Below are 25,293 nucleotides of genomic sequence, written 5' to 3' on the forward strand. Positions count from 1 at the left end.
CTGACAAGGGCGGAGCTATAAGCTCCCCATTTCACCTTTCAGGAGAAAGATGGGACTGTCTGGGGCCATAAAGATTAACAACCTCAAAAACACAAAGGAACACTTGGTTCTACTCTGAGGATCACGATGAGTCAGAACTGACTGAGGCTGGAATTGAGCCTTTGCTGGTCGGGTGAAAGGAAGGCTACAGTTTCTTTGTGGACTTTACTTAGGGAGCTGGAATAGAGAGCAATTATCATCTTAAAGATTTTCTGTTTGCTTGATTTCCCCCTTTCTGATCCTTTCATCAGACGGAGCAGGTTTGGGCTGGGACATGTTTTCCCTGCATACACTGGCAGTTTCACCGTGCTGATTTCTTCACCTCTATCCCTGAGCCACGTGAGGCGAAAGACACTCCGTGCACTCCCTTCCTCTTCTCTCTATCAGGGTCTTCCCGGGTTTGCAACATATATATTCCAGAGTTGTGAGTTGTACTTAGTAGGAAGAAGGGGAAGCTATGTCTCCTTTATGTTTTCCTGAAGCTGACATTTCCCCTGAACTTTAACATAGTCCTCTAACTAACTGGATTTTTCCCCTCATCTCATCTATCCATCCAGATAAAGCAGTGGTTCTCAATCTGTGGGTCGAGACCCCTTTAGGGGTCGACAACCCTTTCACAGGGGTCACCCGATTCATAACAGGAGCAAAACAACAGTGACGAAGTAACAACAACAATAATTTTATGGTTGGGGGGTCACCACAACATGAGGAACTGAAGGGTCGCCACATGAGGAAGGTTGAGGACCACTGAGATAAAGTATTTTGTCCCTAAAAAACACCAATAGCCTGTCATTTTCTTTCTTGGAGAACTCACATGAATTGTCTCACCTATGAAATAAAATATAAATGCTTCTGCCTGGTTTGCAAAATCTTCTCTCACTCAATCCAACTCATGTCTTCAATCTCTTACTCTTCCCAGTTGCTCCCCCGTCTCTCCATTCCTCTCATAAATTGGATTCCTTTCTGGCATTTCCTGCATATTTTGTGTGCTTTCTTGCTCACCTTCCTCATATCACCCTCCACACCAAGAACACTCCAAGATTTTAGAACGTTCTGTCCCATTCCAGGCCCCGCAGTGACTGTGACCTACACTTTCTACTTCCCTCTGCACTCTCAGGGCCGAGATTGACTGTGACATGGATCACATACTGTCCTCTGCAAAAGTTATTTGTGACCATGAGCTTACCTTCCCTTTTAGACGGTGAGTTCCTCGGGGGATAAAACCCTGTGTTCTTGGCCTCCTCTCTAGGCTCTAGCATGGAGTATGGCACCAAAAAATGCATGAAGAATACCTGAAGAATTAATTAATATGGTTCATCAGAGAAATTCCATTGAATTCCTCTCTCTCAATATTCAGGGGTCCACTTTCTATGACCAGCTTAGGTATAGCTCCAGGAGAGAGTTGACGCCTTGCAATGCTGTGATTTACTTAGTCTGGTCCTTCTAGTGGTCTCACTCCCTGCCATAGACTCCATTCAGGCTCGTAGACCAGAGGAGAAATGCCCCGGTGAGTTTCAAAACAGAATCTTTGGGGGAAGAGAAAATCTCACCTTTCTCCTACAGAGTCGCTGGTGGCTTCAAACGGTGTCAACTACCACCAAATGACTGAGATGTTTCTGTCTCCATTGAGGGGATTCTGACTCATAGTGAGCCTAGAAGACAGACTAGAATAGCCCTTTTGAATTTCTGAGATTATGCATCTTTATGAAGATAACATATCCCTCGCAGCCCCAAGCCAGGTGTCGAGGTAAAACCTTTCAGAGCCATGAGTGCCTCCTAGGACTACAGATTCTCTAGGTTATATGCCCCAAAAGAAAGTTGAAAACAGGAACACAAAGAGATACGTGTACATCAAAATTAATTGCAGCACTATTTACTAAAACAAAAAAATGGAAACAAGGGAATAATTCATTATGGAGAGATAGGACACAGCATATTGTCATATCACTGATTTATTGAAAGAACAGTTTCTCCCATCATCCAAATTAGTACTAGAAATTCTCCTGAGCAGTGCTCAGCTAAGTGGAGATATATAAGGAAGCAGTTAGGGGAAATGGTCTCCATCTATACCCAGCTCAGTGGGCTTCTTTTTCCAACAATAGCATTGGAATTGGCTTTGGAATGAGAAGTTCAAGCTGGGAATAAGCATTCCCCAAGGAATCATCCCAACAATTTAACACTCTATTGTTTTCAAAGAAACCTTCATTAGTTTCCTGCTGCACAAGAATAACGTCCAAATGTGAAAGCAAAGCATTCAAGCTACTCTGCATGTTAACTTCATTGCTCACTGTTCCAGGCACAGCTAAGGAGGCAAAAGCCGAGGGGGAAATAGATAGGGCATGGTGCTGATGTACAGACAACTCCTTTTGAAAAGTGATTGAACTATGGAAGCATTTAATTTTGTGAACACTATATCAAGAAAACTATTTTTTTTTTTAAAGAAAGAAGCCAGACTTTATCAAGGTAACCACGGGTGAAGGAGGAATTGTTGCTGCTTAAAGGGCATTGAGTTCATGTTCATGGTGGTGGACTAACTTGAAAAAGGATTTCAATCCCGGTTGTGCAACATGAAGAGTACGCTCTATGGCACTGGGTTGTACATGAAGTTGTTGAATGGAAGAATGTTTTGTTGTGTACAGTTTTAACACAAATTTTAAAAACAAATTCACGAATTTTTAAAAATCGCAACCCTCAAAAAAAGAGAGTGAAATACAAAAACAAAGGACAACAACATTGGCCTGAGTTCCAATCTAGCTCTTTTTCTTAATAACTTTATGATCCTGTGTGACTTGTTGAAACCAGATGTCCCGCAGTTCCCTTAAAATGTGTGTGTGTTCTTGTTCTTGTCGTTGTTATGAATAAATTAGGTAAAGAGTTGATAGCACATAATAGATGAACCAATGAATGGCAGTTATTTTTAACATGAGGCTAGAGAACTCAAAAATAAAATGCCCAAACTCACTGCCACCAGGTCATTTCCAACTCCTGTCCACCTTACAGACAGAACAGCACTGCTCCTGTGGGTTTCCAAGTCTATCAGTCTCTATGGGAGCAGAGAGCCTTACCTTTCTCCTGCAGAACTGCTCGTAGATTTGATTCACTGACCTGGTGGCTAACACATCACCTTGTAAACCGCTACACCACCAAGGAGCCCTGTTTCCACTCTGTCCTCTAGGGCCACTGTGGGCCAGACTCTTCTCCATGGCATTGAGCCTGAGCTGGAGACCCAGCACTAATTTCTAGTCACAGGGTCTCCCACCACCCACCAGCCAACTTAAGTTTGTGTGTCTTGGAAGAAGGACGGCCAGAGTGCTGCTTAGAGGCCAGGATAGCAAAACCTCATCTTATATGCATTGGATATGTTGTTAGCAGAGACCAGTCCTTGGAGAAGAACGTCATGCTGGGTAAAGCGAAGGGGCAGCGAAGAGAGGAAGGCCCTCAGCAAGATGGACTGACACAGCAGCTGTAACAATGAGCTCCAGGCAGAGGGACAATTGGGAGGATGGTGTAGGACCATGAAGTGTTTCATTCTGTTATGTGTAGGGTCGCTATGGGTTGAAACCAGCTCGATGGCACCTAACAACAATAACATGATGCCGAATAGGTTTCAGCAAAACTTTCAGACTAAGACAGACGAGAAAGAAAGACCTGGCAGTCCACTTCCCAAAAATCGGCCTTTGGAAACTCTATAGATCACAACAGCTTGAGCCACACTGATCATGACGATGGCTCAGAGGTCACCATGAGTCAGGAATTGACGCGATGGTAGCTAACAAGAGCATTTTAATGAAGTGGGAGCACATTAAATAGTTGCTTTGCCTCTTCCTGAATCACCCTGAATCTTTTTTTTCAGAGCTAATGGCAATGACTCAGGTGTCAAGTGCCTTTGAGCAGGAGAAAGTTATACCAAGGGGAGACAGTCGCTGATGATAAAGCAGAAGGGGGGGGCATTCACATAAGGTAAGCTGCCTGTGGTTAGGGGAAGAGAATAGTAAACCCAGCTCTGATGGGAACTGAGAGAGGTCTTGGTGAGAAAGCAGGTTTGGAAATGCAGTGGTCATGCAGCAGCCAGCAGTGGGAGCATCTGACCCCCTTGAGCAGCAGAACAAGCCCAGGCCTGACTGTCTTCAGCTGACAGGGACACCTTCCTCAGCTCCCGCAGATGAGCTGTCTGGGCTTCTCCGGCGCTACTTCCCAGAATGCTACGCCCACGCATAGGAGGTTGGTCATGGCCAATAGACCTGGACTTTACGTCAGGTACATATTCACTATGGTTTTTATTCTTTGTTGTGTTCTATTACGTGTGTGCTCTCAGAAGGGGCTCCAGGAAAGAGTGTCAGATACCCACTTCATAAGCACATTTATTATTATCTCCCTTGTTCAAGCCGCACAAAATAAATGTCTGGCATTTCCAGAAATTGCTATCGATTCAGCAGCAGATTTTACAAGGCCAATCAATAACAGTTTCCTCCCTACCTGCCCTCTCCCTTACTATATATTTATTTGTGATCAAGCTTTCTGTTCCTCCGGTGCTTTCTAGTGCTTGTAATTTGTCCAGAATAAATGGATGATTTCATCTTTTTCCAGGAAAAATAAAGGGGAGGAGGGATTTACTATTAAAAAATATCTTCCTCTCCCCTTCTAAAACAGAACTGTGTGTGTGTGATAGAGAGAGAGAGAGATTGAATTCAAGCATTTCTGCCATCTCTCCTCAGCACATACGCCACAATTTGTGATCTCTTTTCCCTGTACCTAAGTCATGCTGTACTAGGTGATTAGAAGTCCAGAAAACCACATAGACCCCCTTCCAGTCATGAACTTGTCCATCGTGATGCTTTTGTATGTCACCAAATAGAATAAGCAAAAAACGAAGCCTCTCCTGTTGAGTTGATTCAGACTCAGCGTGACCCAATAGGACAGAATAGAATGGCACCCGGGGGCTTTCTAGGGCTGTGAATGTTTGTAGCAGCAGACTGCCACATCGGTCTCCTGTGATGCAGATGGTGGGTTCAAAGCACCACATTGGGTTAGCACTTGGGCACTGTAGCCACTATGTCACCTGGCTCCCACAATCAAATATGTAGACAAAAGGTAAAGCAAGAAAGAACTTCAGAGTTCGCCAAGCCCACCGTGTAGATTAAATGCTGAGGCTGAAATCACTCACTGCCATTGAATTGATGCCAACTCATAGTGACCCTACACCAAAAAACTCAGTGCTAAGTGGTTGGTGGGTTTGAACTGTTGACTTTGAGGTTAGCAGCTCAACTTGTAACCCAATACCTTACCAGGGCTCCTTGGGACCCTTTAGGACAGAATAAAACTACTCCTCAGGGGTTTTGAGACTGTAAATCTTTCTGGGAGCAGCCTGCCTTATCTATCTCCCATCGAGTATATGGCAGACTTGAACCACTGACTTTGCAGTTAGCCACCCAATGCTTAATCCACTGTACCAGCAGGGCTAAAAAAAAAAGTGTGTGTGTGTAGAATCACTGTCACCAAGTAGATTCCATAGTGACCCTATAGGACCCTATAGGGTGGACCTGTCCCTGTGGGTTTCCAAGACTGTAACTCGTTATGGGAGTAGAAAACTTCATCTTTCTTCCATCAGTGGCTGGGGGATTCAAACTGTTGACTTTGTGATGAGCAGCCCCACTAGTAACCCACTATGCCACCAGAGCTCCAGTGCTCCTTAAAAAAGGAAAACGGGTCTAAATTCAGGTCCCTCCATCCAATACTTTCCCCTGCTACCCAAGTGCACCAACCCAGATGCCTGTTCGTGTGTCTGTCACTATGGAGAAGGGGTCCTCATAGCTTTACTGTGAGAGACAGCAGAGACACAGGATCCGCCCGTCACTGCGGGTTAATTGGCTAGTCCACATTTCCGTGGCCTTCAGGATTCCTTGCCTCTTAGGGTCTAGGCTGCCTGTGCCACTGCCACCATCTCCACCTACTGATAAGACATGGTCCTGAGCCACAACAGGAGCAAGGATACAGGCAGGCAAACGGATGTGGGAGCTTTCCAATTACTCATACCCAGCCTGGGCTGCTGGTCGGGCGCCTGCGTTAGGAAAAGGGCTTCCTCCTCTTGCACATTCCACAATGATTGTTCAAGAAGCACAGCCCTAAGGCATCCAGACCTAAAAATCAGAAAACAGTTACAACTGAACTGGAGGCCCAGAAACCATCTTTGATACACTACCTTAAACACATCTACAAAGGGTTTTTAAAAGTTGGTAGAAAATTTCCATTCTCTTTTCATTCCATTTTCCCAGGAACTTTTTGATGCCACCTCATAATGGCATCAGAGGGTAGGGGGTAGTAGGTGCCCTGCAACTTCCCAGACAAAACAAACTTTGTAACTAAAGCAGAAATAAGTGTCTCTGATCAATTTTAGGCTAAACCCTGGTACAATTTGCTCAATCATAGCTTATAAAGTTCACATATTTTTCATCAGGAGTAACGTAAATAAAAAAAAACCTATGAGTACCTTGACAAATTTTACATTACAGATACACCGAGATCTATTTCACTTACAATTCTTGGACACATAGAAGCACTGTATTTCCCTCACTTCTCCTCATCTAGGACGGACCATCTGACTAGTTCAGTCCAATGAATTGTAAGTAGATGTGACATAAAGAGAAACTTAGAAGAATGGATGATGTCCATCTTCTGCTATCTCTCTTCCACTGCCATGGAAAGCCTAGAAGTCCAAAGCAAAAGCAGACTGCATTCTTAAATTGCCATTTGGAGAAGAACTCCCTTGAAAAGCCACCGAAACTCTCTAGGAAGTTTGTGTGGAAAATAAACAAATGTGTCTGAATTTGAGGGGGATAATCTAGCCTGACACTTTTACCTGTCTGAGAAGATGACTGCCTATTTTCCTTCCGATCTGTGTTTGATTGGCATATTAGCCAAAAAAAAAATAGATGATTTGAAAATAGCTGTTTTGAATCTTGCATGTTTCCTGTTTACCTAGATAAAAGCACATTAGTAATTTACTGCAAATATATCCAGCGGAGTCCTCCTGGAAACACAGACATTCAGCCCCACTAATAAAGGAGGCATTGCCTCCACATTGCTGACCAGCCTTCCACTGGTGGCTTGAACCCGTATAGGAAGAAAGGTGGTTCCTATCTTGCAAAGCACTTATTCAATTCAACTCCCATTGCCAGAAATGCTTTCTTTAAGACCAACCCAATTCAGATTCTCAGTTGCTTCCACCCTTTGACCTCAGATCTTCTCTTTGAAGTTCTAGAATATCAAAGCACAACTCCATATTTCTCCCAAAACAGATCTCTCCCAGCTCCTCCAGGAGGTTTCTTTCCAGTCTACAACTAATAAACCCAATTAATCAAATTATAATTAGCAAGACAAATCCCAATCAGATGTAGGCCAAAGAATTCCTCCAATTGTTTTGTTGGATTTGGATTTTATAATATCTATAGCGCATATCAAATAAATGGAATTTTGCCTGGAGTCTGAAATTCTAACAGGTCAAGAAAGATTTTATTCATGTCAATATTTGTTTTATTGGGATCTAACATGTCTTTTGTCCATTGAGTACCTGGCATGTGGATAATATTTTCTAATACCACAAGCTCAGAAAAAATGTCAGCAAAACCCAGGCAAATAGATTAGGATTGCCCTGACAGGTCTTTTCATAAACTAATGGGTTCTAATGGGTTGTCTAACCTATCATGACTGCCAACCCCCATGGGGTCTTGTAAGCAGATTGCCAAGGAGGTTGTGGAATTTGGCAAATTGATACACTGGGCTTATTTCAGGTCCCATTTCTATGAATGATCATTAGCTATTTTAACAATTCGTAAATGTGCTAAGAACACCTAATGGGGCATTAGTTAGATAAATAAGTGATTCAGATGAGAACTAGAATGTTAACACCCCCTCCCCCTTTAATAGTGGATTCTCTTCCAATTTTAAGTGGAGAGTTTTCAATGTGTGTATGTGAGACTTCTGAGTCTGGCATAATTCACGTGGGATCATTAGTGTTCCTCAAGGAGAGATAATAACTTTACTTGACAGGCTGAAAGAATTAAAAGATGAAGGCTGAAAAGAAAGGAAAAATTCAAACATCAGTAAACAGGATTTTGTTTTGTTTTACATTTTTAATTAGACTATCTGGTAGTAGCATGGCAGGGCGGGAGGTGGGAGGAGCTCTCATATATCCCTTCTCCCTGCCAGTGGTTAAACCACTGGAGTGTTAACCAAAGGACTGGAGGTTTGAAGCCAACCTAGAAGGCTCCTAGGAAGAAAGGTCTGGCAACCAGCTACAGAGAAATCAGCACAGTTTGACTCTGATATCCATGTGATCCCCATGATTCAGAGCAGACTCAGTGGCAACTGGTGTCGGAACATACATGGAAACAATCGTTTCGAAGGCAGTTTGGAAATAAAACAGAAACCTTTAAACATACATGACCCTTGACCTGGCCCACTGAATTCACTTCTAGAAATTTATTTTAAGACTGTATCTTGAGTGTCTCCACAGATATATCTACAAAGATGTTTATTGCAACACTAGTTACAAGATCAGCAAGTAGAAACTAACCAAATAACCAACACAAGGTAATTAGCTTACTTTTAAAGCCTGATACATTATTCTATAGAGTGTTAGACTACACAAGCATTAAAAATTATGTCACAGAAGAATTATTAATATTTAAAATTTGTCCAATTTACTGTTGTTTTTTAAAATCATTTTATTGGGGGCTTATACAACTCTTATCACAATCCATACATGCATCTATGTGTCAAGTACATTTGTACATTTGTTGCCATCATCATTTTCAAAACATTTCCTTTCTACTTGAGCCCTTGGTTTCAGCTCCTTATTTTTCCCCTCTCTCCCTCCCTCATGAACTCTTGATAATTTATAAATTATTATTATTTTTAATGTATTACACTGATGTCTCCCTTCACCCATTTTTCTGTTGTACATCCCCCTGGGAGAGGATTATATGTAGACCATTGTGATCAGTTTCCCTTTCTCTTCCCAACCTTCCCCTTACCCTCCTGGTATTGCTACTCTCAATATTGGTCCTCAGGCGCTTATCTATCCTGGATTCCCTGTGTTGCCATCTCTTATCTGTACCCATTTACTCTGGTCTAGGTGGATTTGTAAGGTATAGGGTCATGATAGTAGGAGGGGAGGGGGGAGAAAGCATTGAAAAGCTACAGGAATGTTGTTTCATCGGTGCTATACTGCACCATGACTTTCTCATCTCCTTCCCACAACCCTTCTGTAAGGGGATGCCCAAGTGCCTACAGATGGGCTTTGGGTCTCCACTCCACACACCCCTCATTCACAATGCTATAATTTTTTTTGTTTTAGGTCTTTGATGCCTGATACCTGATCCTATCAACACCTCATGATCACACAGGCTAGTGTGCTTCTTCCATGTGCACTTTGTTGCTTCTCGGCTAGATGGCTGCTTGTTTATCTTCAAGCCTTTAAGACCCAGGTGCTATATCTTTTGATAACTGGGTACCATCAGCTTTCTTCGCCACATTTGCTTATGCACCCATTTTGTCTTCAGGGATCGTGTAAGGGAAGGTGAACATAACAGAATGCTGGGTTATTATAATCAAGTGTTCTTGCATTGAGGGAGTACTTGAGTGAAGGCCCAGTATCCATCTGCTGTCTTAATACTTAACAAATAAACATATGTACATAGATCTATTTCCCTATTGTTATATATAAATAAATTTACATATGTATATGCCTGTATTTAGACCTCTATACATGCCCTATGCCTCCTAGTTCTTTCCTCTATTTTCTTTTACTTCTCGTCCCACTATCATATTCACCCGTCATTCAAGTTTTGGTACTTCCTCTCAATTACATTGCCCTTCATCAAGCCCTACCAAGCATCCTTCACTCTCTTCGCCATTGATTTTTAGATCACTTGTTGTTCCCTTGTACTTTGGTTTGTTAATGCCCACTTCCTTCCTGCCCCCACCCTTTTCCCTCTCCCATGTCCCTCCAGAAACTTCAGTCCTATTGTTTGCTCCTGTGGATTATTTATCCAGCCTAACTTATCTAGGTAGACATGCAAAGACAATAAGCACAAAAACAGACAGAACAAAACAAAATGACAACAAAAAAGACAAGCCAGTCCACACCCTGGCCCCACAGTTTATTTTTGGTATTCCCAGGGGACTTCTTTGCTTTGCTCCCCTTGCTGTTCTGTTGCACGTCCTTAGTGTTTCTCCCCAGTGTGGTGGGGTCAGATCGGGCACAATTCCCACACTGTGTCTCCACTGTTGTCCCCCATAGCACTCTGGGTCAGTGATGGCGGGGCCAGCCATATGGTCCTCTCTGTGCATTGGAATATTGCCCGTGGGGCTTGGTGGGCCAAGATGTGCTCCACTCTCTCTCCCTCCCCCTTTGTTTGCTCCTGTGTGCTCTGATCAGACGTGTCCCTCTCCCTGAGCTGTAGCTTCAGTCCTGTCCTCTGAAATTAATTCTTCTGGGGAGTTAGGGGAGGGTGCTGTCCACATATTTGGGATCATAGTACTTTAAGATACAAATTTTGCAAATACATATGTAAACACAAACATAGACTAAAGGCATATCCACACTTAACAGTTGGTATATCTGAGGATTGAGATTATGGGGGCAGTTTTGTTTCCTTCTTAATCGCTTCTGAATTCTTCCAAATGGTTACTGTGAACACTTAATATTTTAATATATAAAATATTATAATGAGATATACTCTTTAAGAAAAAAAATCTAATCTCTCAAAATCTGTTGTTACTAGCATCTCTTTCTTGGTGCTTCCGTGAAACAAACTGTCTGCTTGCATTCTAATTAGCGCAGCGACACACATAACCTGCCTTTTAAAACAAGTCTGAAAACCAATAGAGAAGTCCACAAGGACTCAAGGTGCCTGACTCAGTTGCCCTTGAAATAAAGAGATGAGTGGAATTTTAAAGCTGGGAAATGAGTATTGGTGTTACCTCTCAAGAGCACTCAATCTGGAGTGAGAACATGAGATCAAATGCTAACTCTGGCATTACCCAGCTAGTAACTCGCACCTCCTTCTTCCTCCCCAGAGTCAGTTATCGCTTGTCATTATTGGTATCATTTTCTTGCTTTGCGTTCACGTTCTTGTTGCTCTGTGCTGTCGACTTGATCCTGATTTGCAGTGACCCTCTGTGACGTAGGTTTCCTAGGCTGGCATCTTTATGGGAGGGAGTACATCATCAGATCTTTTCTTCTGAGGAACCAATGCTGGATTTGCCGCCCACCACTTTCATGGTTAGCAGTTGAGAGCTTAACCTTTGTGCCACCAGAGCTTCTGCCATAGATTTTAGCACCGAAATCTGCATCTCGGTACAATATAGTTTTGATTTGTTTGTTTGTGACTATTATAAAGATGGGATCATACAGGGAAAACATGGTTATCATGACCATGAATATAGAAAGCCTTTGTAACATATTGAGTGACATCATCCTCAGTAATCATATTAGGTGGGGATGTGAGCATTGAGTTTCAACTCTGTCATACCGGTGGCTGGGCTCACAATTTCGGCATTGAGTCATTCCACTCAGGTCTAGACCTTGTCTCCTGGCCAGATAGTCAGCACAGTTCATGTTCATGGGCCCATTGCAGTTCTGTTTGTGACTTCTTGTACCGCCTGGATGGAAAAATACTCACCTGAGGCCGAAAGGGTCCACAAATACCTGCTTTGTTCATGAACTAGCAGGCTTCCCTCTGTTGAGTGAGTTCTCTAGCTATTATCAAGCCACTAAGGTCACATCTGGTTAATTCTTGGCTAGAAATCAATACACCGAGAGCGATGGATTCTGATAAGAGCTTACAATAAGCATGTTCAAGTTCAAGAGACTGGCTGTCTTTTTGCATTCAGATGTTGAAAAGAAGGTGCCAAACTCCCCTCCTGTTGGAAAAAAATACCATGCACTTACCTAAATCAAGATTATATATTGGTTTAGACTATATCTAAAATATATAATACTATATATAGTATTAATATATGAGGGGCCCTATTGGCATAGAGGGTTTTATGTTGGGCTGTACACCAAAAAGTAGGCAGTTCACCAACCAATTCAAGGGAGAAAGAAGAGGCTTTCGACTTCTGTAAACAGTTCCAGACTCAGAAACCCACAAGGGCAGTTCTCCTCTGTTCTCTAGGGTCGCTTGCATTAGAATCAACTTCATAGCAGAAAGTATATTATACACACACATACCACACACATAATTACTTTCCTTTGCTCCTCCAACTCTTTGTGATTTTAGCCTTAGGTTCAGCTATTTAAACACCCCCTATAATTTTTCTCAATCCCCCGAAAATGTATCAACCTATTCTCTGGTGTCACAGAATTCAGAGTTGCAACTTACCTTTGCCCCAGTTCTGGAACCATCTGGGCACTCTTTGATGTTGCCGGCCACCTTGTGAACTGATCCATGGGGCTCCCAGTGCCGGAGGCTCAGTATCACTGTGGGTTTCCCAGCTGGCATTTGGCCAGTTCTTGCCATTCTTCCTGTGCAACCACCCATGCATGTGTACAAGCGCACATGCGTGTGTGAATGAGTGGGTGTGTTCAAGCGTGTGTAGGCATACTGTCTGCTCATTTCACAAGCATTGCCATGGACTGTGGAAATAACAGGGAAAAATGCCTTTCATGTAGTAAGTGTTAGGTGAATAAGTGAAGAAATGAGCAATATTCCACCTGGCTCCATGCCCCAACATTCCTACTCCTACCACAACTGAGGCCACTAATCTTCCACCTTCAGGCCAACACTACATCAGTCCTAGGAACCACACAGAATGTAGTCTAATCCAATTTCAGGAACCTTAGCCTCGATTCTCAAAGGCTCCGAATTTGGGAGTCTTCCTGTGGGAACCCAGAGTCTGTATGTGGATCCCCCTTGTACACCAATTTTAGAACCTAGCCCTTTCTACCACACTCATCCTGGACTCACTGCCAATGATCTGCACTCCACTGGAGACTAGACCTCCTCTTCTTGAATTACTGTAGCTTTGCCATGTCATTGGTTCATCATGGAAAGAACTGGATGTTCCCCTCTCCCTGATCCTCCTTGATGTTAACTAACAGCCATGCTCTCTGTGTGCCAGGTCTGCCCATTAGAATTCTTCACCTCACTGGAAGGTGTATCTCCAGAGCTCTACAATATGGGCACCTTTAATTTTGAGCCTAACCTTCCTTTCATCTTCCCTGTCTGTTGTCTAAGGAAAAGTCTTTCCACTTTTAAAATTAAAAATAGCAATGAAATTTTTTTTATTATTAGTTGGGACTTAACACATAGATCATTCCAAATTTCAGTCACGTCAAGTAGAATGTACAATTGCTACTATAATCAGTTTCAAAAATTATTTTTACACATGGATTCCTTGACATCACCTTCCCTTTACCCTACCTCCACCACTGTGCTAAATTTTCCCCCGAGCCCCTTATTCTACTTGCTGTCCCTCTAGGTTCACTGATCCAAGGTTTCATATATCAAAAAGCAGACAACACAGCTTCAGGAGGGTGACCTCCATGGATATTGGACATAACACTTAGAGATATAATAATATGAACAAGTAAAAACCAAACCAAAATTACAGAAAATTTTGGAAACCAGATCAAGTGAGTCCTCATCAAAGGGGGAAACTCTTATCATATAGTTCAGTAGCCATCTGTTTTAGGAATCACCATATCACCTTCCACAGCGGCTGTATGTATTTACAAGTCCACCAGCAGTAGATAAGAGTGCCTATCTCACCGTAGGCTCCCCAATATTTGTTGTTCTCAGTTTGTTTGTTTTTTAACTGGATGATGGCTAGGGGCATTAGGTGATATCTCATGGTTGTTTTGATTTGCATTTTCCTGATGTCTAATGACCAGAAGTATTTCCTCATGTGTCTATTAGCCATTAGAGTATCATCCTTTGTGAATCATCTGTTCTAGTCTTTTGCCCACCTTCTCAGAGGGCTATTAGTTATTGTGTTTTTATGGGGTTTTTTTTTTTTGCTTGTTGTAAGCCTATAAACTTCTGTAGATTTTAGTGATTAGTCCTTTGTCCATGTGTCATTACTAAATACCTTTTCCCAGTCTCTGGGATCTCTTTTTACTCTTTTTTTAAAAATTTATTTATTTTAACAATTTATTGGGGCTCATACAAATCTTTTCACAGTTCATACATATACATACATCAATTGTATAAAGCACATCTGTACAGTCTTTGCCCTAATCATTTTTTTCTCTTTTCTTCTTTTACATTTTATTAGGGACTCATACAACTCTTACCACAATCCATACATATACATACATCAATTGTATAAAGCACATCCATACATTCCCTGCCCCAATCATTCTCAAGGCATTTGCTCTCCACTTAAGCCCCTTGCATCAGGTCCTCTTTTTTTTTCCCCCTCCCTCCCTATTCCCCCCTCCCTCATATGCCCTTGGTAATTTATACATCGTTATTTTGTCATATCTTTCCCTATCCGGAGTCTCCCTTCCCCCCCTTCTCTGCTGTCCCTCTCCCAGGGAAGAGGTCACATGTGGATCCTTGTAATCAGTTCCCCCTTTCCAACCCACTCACCCTCCACTCTCCCAGCATCGTCCCTCACACCCTTGGTCCTGAAGGTATCATCCACCCTGGATTCCCTGTACCTCCAACCCTCATATGCACCAGTGTACAGCCTCTGTCCTATCCAGCCCTGCAAGGTAGAATTCGGATCATGGTAGTTGGGGGGAGGAAGCATCCAGGATCTGGGGGAAAGCTGTGTTCTTCATCGATACTACCTCACACCCTAATTAACCCATCTCCTCTCCTAAACCCCTCTATGAGGGGATCTCCATTGGCCGACACTTGGGCCTTGGGTCTCCACTCTGCACTTCCCCCTTCATTTAATATGATATATATATATACATATATACACGTACATATATACATATACACATACATACTCACACTTATATCTTTTTTTTTTTGCATGATGCCTTATACCTGGTCCCTTGGGCACCTCGTGATCGCACTGGCCGGTGTGCTTCTTCCATGTGGGCTTATTTGCTTCTGAGCTAGATGGCCGCTTGTTCACCTTCAAGCCTTTAAGACCCCAGACACTATCTCTTTTGATAGCCGGGCACCATCAGCTTTCTTCACCACATTTGCTTATGCACCCATTTGTCTTCAGCGATCCTATCATGGAGGTGTGCAGTCAATTGGCGATGAAGCATGGTAGTAGGGCAGGAGGAAAGTCAAGGGAGATGGAGGAAAGAGCTAGGATTCAAAGGGCATTCATGGAGGTCTAGACAAAGACATGTACATGCAAATATATATAGGAGGATGGGGAAATAGATCTATGTGTCTATATTTATAGGTCAAGTATTAAGGTGGCGGAAGGACCTTGGGCCTCTACTCAAACACTCCCTCAATGCATGAATACCTTCTTTTATTAAATTGGAACTCTATCATGCTCACTCTCCCGACACAACGGCTGGAGCCAAAGTGGGTGAACAAGTAAATGTGGTGAAGAAAGCTGATGGTGCCCGGCTATCAAAAGAGATAGTGACTGGGGTCTTAAAGGCTTGAAGATAAACAAGCGGCCATCTAGCTCAGAAGCAACAAAGTCCACATGGAAGAACACACCAGCCTGTGTGATCGAGTGGTCCCAAAGGGATCAGTTACCAGGCATCAAAGAACAAAAAAATCATATCATTGACTGCACACCTCTTTTTACTCTTAATAAACTCTCTTGTTGTACACAAGTGTCTTATTTTTAATAAGTTTCATCCATCTATTTTTTTTTGTCCACGGAGTGTGTTGACCTTGTTCTTTCTGATAGGCCCTGTATTCCCTGCATTAGCTGTGGTAGTCACCTAATCTGGTGTCAATTTAAGGATTAAGGGTGTAGGGGTGGAGTCTAGGCTGTCAATCTGGAGATAGCCAATGAGGCTTCTGTTGGCACAGCCTTCTCCTGAGAATTCTGGGAAATCTGATACTTCCTGCTTGGAGGCAGAAGTCACCTATCTCTCTCAGTTCACTCCCTTGGAGTGAAAAGGCTATCTTTCCTGTGCGGCATCCCTGAGGAGATGCCACATGGACCTGCCCTGATGCAGCCCAGGGAACTGGAATGGCCATGTGGAGACCCCTGCCCACGCTGAGATGCTTCCACCACGAAAGACTTTCTACCCACTGGCCTGTGATCTTCTACATTGACATCATTGCGTGTGTTTCGTGAGTCTGGAGAGGACTTTATAGATTGCTGTCGGACATATGGGCTAATATCGGACTTATGACCTTAGACTGGACTGGTTTGGGATGTTTTCTCGGTGTTCAATTGCTCTTGTATATATAAATCTCTTTCTTATACACAAATGTGTGTCCATGGATTTGTTTCTCTAGCCTACCCCAGACTAACACACCAGTGTTCCTAGCTTTGTCTCAATTTTCTCATTGATGATCCTGGTAGCTTTGGGTTTTACATTTAAGTTTTTGATCTACATTGAGTTTGTTTTTGTGTACGGAGTGAGATATGGGTTTTGTTTTATTCTTCTGCACACAGATATTCAGATGTTCTAACACCATTTGTTGAAAAGGGCATCTGCTTCCCATTTCATGTTTGGGGGGGAGCTTTTCTCAAAAATCAGTTGTCTGTATGCCAATGTTTTTATTTCTGGGTTTTCTTATCCTGATCCATTGGTCCAAGTATCTACCAGAACCAGGTTGTTTTGACAACTGTGGCTGTATAATAGGTTTTGAGGTCAGCTAGTGCAAGATCACCTATTTTGCTCGCCTTCTTGAGAAGTTCTTTGCCTATGCGGGGCTTTGTTCAGGTATTTAATTTTTTTGTTAGGTTTATTCCTAAGTATTTCAGCTTTTGCATGGCTATTGTGAATAGAACTGATCCTTTGAAATCTTTTTCTGCATTCTCATCACTGGTATATAGGAATTCAATAGATTTCTGCTTGTTAATCTTATATCCTACTAATCTACCATACTCCTCTATCATTTCCAGCAATCCTATTGTGAACCATATAAAATCATATAATTTGCAAATAGCAAGTTTCATTTTTTGGAGAGCAAATGCTTTGAAAATGATGAGGGCAAAGAATGTACAGATGTGCTTTACACAATTGATGTATGTATGGATTGTGATAAGAGTTGTATGAGTCCCTAATAAAATGTTTAAAAATAAATAAAGGGCTACTTGCAACTAAAAAAAAAGTTTCACTTTTTCTTTGTCCAATTGTACACCTTTGATATCTTGTCATTGTCTAGTGGTATCAGGTAGGACTTCCAGCACAATGTAGAATAGAAGTGGGAATAAATGACATGGTTGTCAAGTTCCCTTATTCAGGAGAAATGTTCTCAGCTTTTCTCCATTGATTGTAATATTGGCTATGGGTTTTTCGTATATAGATTTATTGTATTCAGGAGTTTCCTTTCTAATCCTTGACAGTATTAGGAATGGCTGTTAGATGTTATCAAATGCTTTTTCCTTCATCAATTGATATGAGCATATGGTTCTTGTCCTTTGTATTGTTGATGTAGTGGATTATGTTAATTGTTTTTCTAATGTTGAACCATTTCTGCATCCCTAGTATGAATCCCACTTGGTCATGATGTATTATTTTTTTAATATATTGTTGGATTTTATTGGCCAGGATTTTGCTGAGGATTTTTACATATATGTTCATCAGAGATATAGGTCTGTAATTCTCTATCTATTGTGGGATCTTTGCCTGGTGTTCGTATCAGGGTTTTGCTGGCTTAATTGAATGAGTTTGGGAGTTTGCTGTCCCTTTATCTTTTCTGGAAGAGTGTGTGTAGAATTGGTGCCAGCTCTTCTCTGAGTGTTTGCTAGAATTTTCCTGTGAAAAATTTTTTTATGACCTTATCTGTTTCTTCTTTGCTATTGGTCTGTTCAAGTTCATAATGTCCATATGTGTTAATTTGGAGAGAGAGTGATTTTCCAAATATTCGTTCATGTCCCTCAAATTATTGAATTTGTTGGAATATAGTTTTTCATAGTACTGCATTATTAATATTTTATTTTGTTAGGGACTGTTGTGACTTCCCTTGTTTCATCACTAATTCTAGATATTGACATCTGCTCCTTCTTTTCGTTTTTTAAGTTTGTTGGTTGTTTGTTGATCTTTTCAAAGAACCTACATTTTGCTTTTTTGATTGTTTCCATTATTGTTCTGTTTTCCAGTTCATTTGTCTCTGCTATCATTTTTATGATTTCTTTTGCTGTTGACTCTGCTCTAGCTACTGGAAGTGGTGAACATACCTCTCTCCTCTTTTCCACGTGTGCATTTATTGCAACAATGTGACCTCTGATAACTGTCTTTGCTGCATCCCATAGGTTTCGGTATGTTGAATTGCTGTTCTTATTGGTTTCTAGGAACTTCCTAATATCTTCTCAGATTTGGGCTAACACCCATATCTTTTTTGAGAAGAGTTTATTGTGTTTCCAAGTGTTTGTCTTTTTTGCTGTTGTTTTTTCTATTGTTGATTTCCTGCCTTGTGTCATTGGTCAGAGAAGGTGGCTTGAATGACCTCTATGTGTCTGAGTTTTCTCATGCTTCCCAGCATGTGGTTGATTTTAGAACATGACCCATTTGCATTGGAGAAGAGTATACACTTTTTTTTTTGCTGTTGGTTGAAGAGCTCTGAACTTGTCTAAGAAGTTGAATTGTTGGATTTTGTTGTTCAGCTCTTCAGTTTCTTTATTGAGTTTCTTACCTGTTGATCTCACTTTCTTTGAGAAAGTTGTATTGAAATCACCTACTATAATTGTTGGTCGGGTGATTTCTTTTTCATCTCTTTGAGGATTTGATTAACAAATTTCAAGGGTCTTTGATTGGACGCATATGTCTAGTATGATTATTGGTTCTTGGTCTAACGACCCCTTGAGCACTATGTGATACCTATTCTTATTTCTTGTTATGTCATGTACTTTGAGGTCTATTTTGTCAGAGATTAGTATTGTCACTCCTGCTTTCTTTTGATTGCCATTAGCTTGATAAATTTTTCTACATCCTTTGACTCTCAGTCTATTTTTGTCTGTAACTTTGAGATGTGCTTCTTGAAGGCAGCAGATTGATGGATTTTATCTAATCCAGTCTGCTACTCTTTGTTTTTTCATAGGTGCATTTCAACCGTTAACATTTGTTGTGATTAAATATAAATGTAGATTAGTTGCTGTCATCTTGTACCATTTGTGCTTCCTTCCATTTTCATAGGGTGGCGTGTGTGTGTGAGGAGTTTATTCTTATGTTAGTTTTTCCATTGGATCTGTAATGTCTTGAGGACCATTTTCAACATGTTGGTTTCTGGGTGGTCTTACACCCCATGGTGACCTCATTTTGTGTACTGTAGTTGTTGATTTTCTGCCCATAAGGAACAGAAGAGTATTTTTTGTAATGCTGATTTTGTTTTCATGAATTCTCCAAAGGTTTACTTGTTTGAGAAAACTTCAATTTCTCCCTCAAATTTGATGGAGAACTTTGCTGGATAAAGGATTGTTGAATTGCAGTTGTTATCTTTCAACTTTAGCTAGATGTTGCTCCGGTTTCTTCTTTCCTGCAGTCTTGTAGTGAGGTCTGAGCTTATTCTTATCTGTTTACCTTTATATGTGACTTGGTTTTTTACCCCTCTCTAACTGCTCTCTTGAATCTCTCTTTTTCCTTGAAATCGGATCTTTTTACTACTACTACATGCCTTGATGTGTTTGTTTATGTTTTGGGAGGAGGGCTGTAATCTGATTGGTGTCTCTCTTCTTGAATGGTTATCATCTCCTGCTTTGTGAGTTTGGGGAATTTTCTTCCAAGTATTCCCTTACTATTTTAACTGTATGCTAATTTATTTACTCCGGCTCAGGGACCCCAATTATTCAAATATTGTTTTGCTTCATGGAATCCCACATTATCCTTGGGCTTTCTTCAGATTATTTTGCTTTTTTGTTTGATTGTCTTATTTTCTGAATTCTGCTTGGTTATCTTCCAGAAGGCTGATTCGGTTTTCCACTTTTTCTATTCTATTGGTGAGATCATTCACTTTTTTTCATTTCTGCTATATCATTTCTTAATTCCTTGATTTCCCTTCAATATGAGGATTCTAGTGCCTCTATTTTTCATCAGTTTTCAGAATTGATCTCTGACAGCATTCTTAGGCATTCTTTCTCTGGCAGTTCAAGGGCTGCTTCTTCTGTGTAAACTGTTGGGTTTGGGTCATCTTCAGTAACTGACTTTTATATCTCTAGTTTTGTTTTGTTTTTGTTTTTTTTACAATAGCTAGTGATGTTGACTGTTGTTTGTGTTGCATCTTGGTTGACCTGAATGTTGTTCATAGTCTTCTGGGATGGGTAGGGAGGTGGAGCTGGCTCTTTAGATTAGAGGAGGATCCAATAGGTCCTGGAAAATGTCTTGGGTATAGATTAAGAGGGAGTGCTAGTTGGGTGAGAAGGGGAATTAGGGTATAAGTGCTTGACAGTAGGCTTTAAGTGATGGCATTAATCATAAGAAGCCTACCTGCTGAGTATAGGAATTTTTAATGAGTTGGAGAAGAGGGTTATGGGAGATGTGATTTTTCCTTGATTGAAGAAGAGTGTTTGTTACTGAGGTGGAGGAAACAGGGTCTAGGGGTTATGGTTGTTGGGGTATGTGAGGGGTATATTGAATCCACCAGAGTCCCTTTTCAACCCTGTATAATGTGTAAGGAGAGTGCAGCTGTTTCCATTATTGTGAATAAAACAGTGGATTTCTGCACAACTCAGAAAGATCCACTCCTTATGTGTGGCCCTAGGTTGGATATGGGCTATTATAGTGGATGTACCATGGAAGAGGGAGCGTCCAACCAGAGAGTGATCTGACTCATCCCTGGTTCTAGTTTTGTTGGCTACACAGCCAGCAGTGGGCAAGCCGCCGAGAGAGCAGGAAATGTTGGGTTCCGTTTCCTTTGGCAGGGGAAGGAGTTTTATGTTTCCTTTCTCCAAAGAAGATAGGAACAGATCTAATAACATCTAGGAGGCATTGTTCCCACCTCACCTTCCCCCCCCCCCCCCCCCGGTGTTGGGTCCCTCTCCAATTAGCCAGGGCTTTCTATCTGTAGAGCCCAATCACGATATTGCCATCAGGGGAGGGAGCTGGGTCTCAGCTAGGGATCATCCCCAATGGGAAATATACCCTGTGGGCCTATATGGGTTCCAGCCCCCAGGGCTTCCAGTAGTCTGCTCAGGCATCTCTAGGATGCCCTGAGGGACAGGGTGTCCTGGGTCATTTCCCCAAGCTGGAGAGTGGCTAACTGGGGGGTTAGTGGGAGGGGGAAGAGGTCAGGAGCTGCTGCCCACCAACAAGGGAGGCAAGTTTGGGGCAGGTACTCTCACAAAGGGATGAACCCCTCATGAGCACAGTTGTACTTTCTATCTGAAAAATTACCAGAGAAACCTGGGGTGCTGTGGAACCCAGTTTCTCATCCCAGTCCCCCAACTTTGCCTTCTCACCCATAAATCTGTCCATCACACAGAGAGCTCTTATGTGGGCAATCCTACTTCAGCACCTGATATATATATAAAAAGAAATATATATATATATATATAAAGAAAATAAGAACTTTAAATTGGATATATATATATCCAATTTAAATATATATATATATATAAAAAGAAAATAAGAAATTTAAATTGGATATATATATATCCAATTTATATATATATCCAATTTAAAGTTCTTATTTTCTTTTTTGAATTTCTTTTTTTAATGAATAATTTTATTAAGGAATCGTACAGCTCTTGTAACAATCCATACATCAATTATATCGAGCACATTGGTGCATATGTTACCATCACCATTTCAAAATATTTTCTTCCTATTTGAGCCCTTGGTATCAACTACTCTTCACAATAATTTTTTTTTTAAAATAAAATTTCAAAATAAATAACTAAAGCTAAAAGAACACCATCATAATTTAACTATCTGAAGATAAATTGCTTAAATCTCAAAGCAAATGAAGAGACATACCATGCCCATGGATTGAAAGATACTATATAATCAAGGTACCAATTCTCCACAAATTCACCTAAAGAATTCATGAAATGTCCATCCAATTTCCAGTAAGATTGTTTTTGTAGTTTTAAAAAAAGCTGGTTCTGAAGTTTATAGTGGGATGGCAAAGCACTAGAATGATCATAAGAAAACTGATGAAAAGACTAACATGCAAGAATTCACACTAGCTAATTCCAAGATTTCCTATAAAATTGCTATAAGCAAGGCTGTGGCAAGAAAACCTACCCAACATAATTGAGTTGCTTTGGCCTTATAGAAACCCCCTAGGACAGAGTAGAATTGCTCCCTGGGGTTTCTAAGACTGCTAATCTTTCACCCACGAAGTGGCTAATGGGTTCAAGCCATCATCTTTGGGTTAGCAGCTGAACTCTTTTAACCACCAGGACTTCTTGATGAGCTATCATGATACAGATAATGAAACTTTAAAAAATAAACAACAACAAAAACAGAAAACACTCGATATCTTTGATCAGCAAAAAAACACTGACAAAGTCTCTCTGCTCTCTCCTCACTTAGCTCCTACCTCCCTTTTACTTGTTTCTCACCTGCCCGGCCCTTAGTTCTGACTTCCTCAGGGATCAGGGCTGAGCCTTTATCAGGGCTCAGGATGAGGAGGACAGGCAGAAGACGTCAACCCAGGATGTACTTGGGAATGTCCTTGCCCTCACAGGTTTTTAGATCAATGCCACAACCTTGTTGCTATTTACCAATTGCTGGCCTCCTAACTTGAGCAAGATATCCTGGGTCAAGGAACTGAAGACCTCATCCACAATCATATGAATTTGGCACTTCATGTGAAAAATTGTATTCCATGCCCTTGAATCAAGTTATTGGCTTGCTCCCTCTGCATCTCCCTCGGGGCCTCCACTTGGTCCCCACCAAGAGGCCCCTCACCCCAGCCAAGGCATTCTCTCTGATGCTCTTCATCCAGTGTTCTCAAAAGATTTCTCACTAGTAGTGCCCTCCTCTAGAATAATGCCCAGGATCCCACCGGAATAACGCAACCCCCTTTCCATAGAGTCCATACCAAAGGACAGTAACCCTATAGCCAGAAGTTATGGTCTTGAATTGCCCTTGGGCAGCTGGTCCCAGACTTAAAGTTTAATCTTCTTTATCTCCAGAGTCACATTTAACTTAGATGGTAGAGATGCATTGCTGAAGCTGGGCTCTGAAAAGCAAATGATCACTCAACTCCTGCCCAGTGACCCAGAGTCTTCAGCCACAGCAGCTTGAGGTGGCTTTTGAAGTGCTTTGGTTATCATGGACCTGTGGGGAGCTGGTACAGGGGTAAAGAAGCATTACAGTGGGGATTGGAGAGCTGAACTTTAGAATGGGCCCAGAGCCTAGGCAATGAAGATGTTTTCCTCTTCTTTGCATTTTTTTTAATCAAACCTCACCAAGAAAACGTTTTCACCATCTACCCCAATACATTTATTTCTATTTTATATGCACATACTGCTTTCCATGTATACATTAAAGATTAGCAAATGTTCATTTCTTTCTTATTCTGGTTTGAAAATATTCATACAGAATTCTAAGATTCCCTTCCCACTCTCCATAAGACTGTAGTTTACAACTCTCCACTCCGCCCCGCCTCCACACACACACACACTGTGTACAATTTAAAAAACACCACCTAAGGAGCCTAGACACCCAAGGCTCTGCACTGATAACACAATCCCTCCCGCAGGCTTTCACAAGCAGTCCTGGAACAAACACCGTGAGAAGTTTCCAACTAAGAGCAGGCCGGGACAATGGAGATCCCCTCATAGAGGGGTTTAGGAGAGGAGATGGGTCAGTCAGGGTGCGAGGTAGTACCGATGAAGAACACAGCTTTCCCCCAGATCCTGGATGCTTCCTCCCCCCAACTACCATGATCCGAATTCTACCTTGCAGGGCTGGATAGGGCAGAGGTTGTACAGTGGTACATATGAGGGCTGGAGGCACAGGGAATCCAGGGTGGATGATACCTTCAGGACCAAGGGTGTGAGGGACGATGCTGGGAGAGTGGAGGGTGAGTGGGTTGGAAAGGGGGAACTGATTACAAGGATCCACATGTGACCTCTTCCCTGGGAGAGGGACGGCAGAGAAGGGGAGGAAGGGAGACTCCGGATAGAGCAAGATATGACAAAATAACGATGTATAAATTACAAAGGGCACATGAGGGAGGGGGAAAAAAAGAGGACCTGATGCAAAGGGCTTAAGTGGAGAGCAAATGCTTTGAGAATGATTGGGGCGGGGAATGTATGGATGTGCTTTATACAATTGATGTAAGTATATGTATGGATTGTGATAAGAGTTGTATGAGTCCCTAATAAAATGTAAAAAACGAAGCAAAAAAAAAGAGCAGGCCGGGAAGCTATTTCTTCTGATTAGGGAAGAGAATAGTGTCTTCAGGGGAAAGGAGGGTCCACGAGCTGATTGGAAGTATCAAAAGGGTCGTGGGTTCCATACCATGAGGAAACCCCTCTACGCATCAGTTTCACAACAACCTCAGCAGTCAGAGTGAATGGTTGGGGGTAGTTAAGTCGAAGAGTCTCTACACCTGCCACATATGGCTGTTGGTGGGTTTTTTTTGTGTCTTTTCCTTTTCCTGTTTGTTGAACATACAGTTTCCCTCTTGCCTTTAGGACCAGAGACACTTATATTTGACAAGGGACAGTGACAGGAGAATGTGGAGAAAGACACCCTGGATAGAGATGGCCCAGCTTTATCAGGTGAATCTCCCCCGTGCAGTTTCACTGCCTTGTTTTGTTTTAAATCGTGTGTGCAAATTTGTCTAGGTGTGTGGATATCATAAAACAGTTGCCATTTTAAAATGGTTTTTTCATGTGTAAATCAGCGACGTCCACTGTCATTTTACTTTTACAGAGGGACCACACCCACCAGACTAGGAAAAAGAATATAGGATCTCGCAAGATCTTTTTCACTTTACTGCCTCTGAGGAGCTCAGATGTTACACAAATAAATAAGCAACTGTGTAAACCCCAGGCACATAGAATGGGTTGAGTATTTACTTCTAAAATATAGCTCTGATGTTATCACCACGCTTACCAATTCATTAGCTCCTCCTCCCTAGAGAATGCAGTTCCAGACTAGCCAACCATGGTGCCAATCAACACACTTTAAATCCTTGCCTTGACATCAAGTCCATCTACTTTCCCCCCATTTCTTACCAAACATCC

General features: G+C 41.8%; 1 pseudogene; it reads right to left on the reverse strand.

Annotated features, from left to right (window-relative positions):
- Window positions 1–22,738: 22,738 nt before the first annotated feature.
- On the reverse strand, window positions 22,739–23,124 carry LOC142454693 (ras-related protein Rab-13 pseudogene; annotated as a pseudogene).
- Window positions 23,125–25,293: the final 2,169 nt, after the last annotated feature.

This window comes from Tenrec ecaudatus, chromosome 8 (genome assembly GCF_050624435.1).
Source record: "Tenrec ecaudatus isolate mTenEca1 chromosome 8, mTenEca1.hap1, whole genome shotgun sequence".
Lineage (NCBI taxonomy): Eukaryota > Metazoa > Chordata > Mammalia > Afrosoricida > Tenrecidae > Tenrec > Tenrec ecaudatus.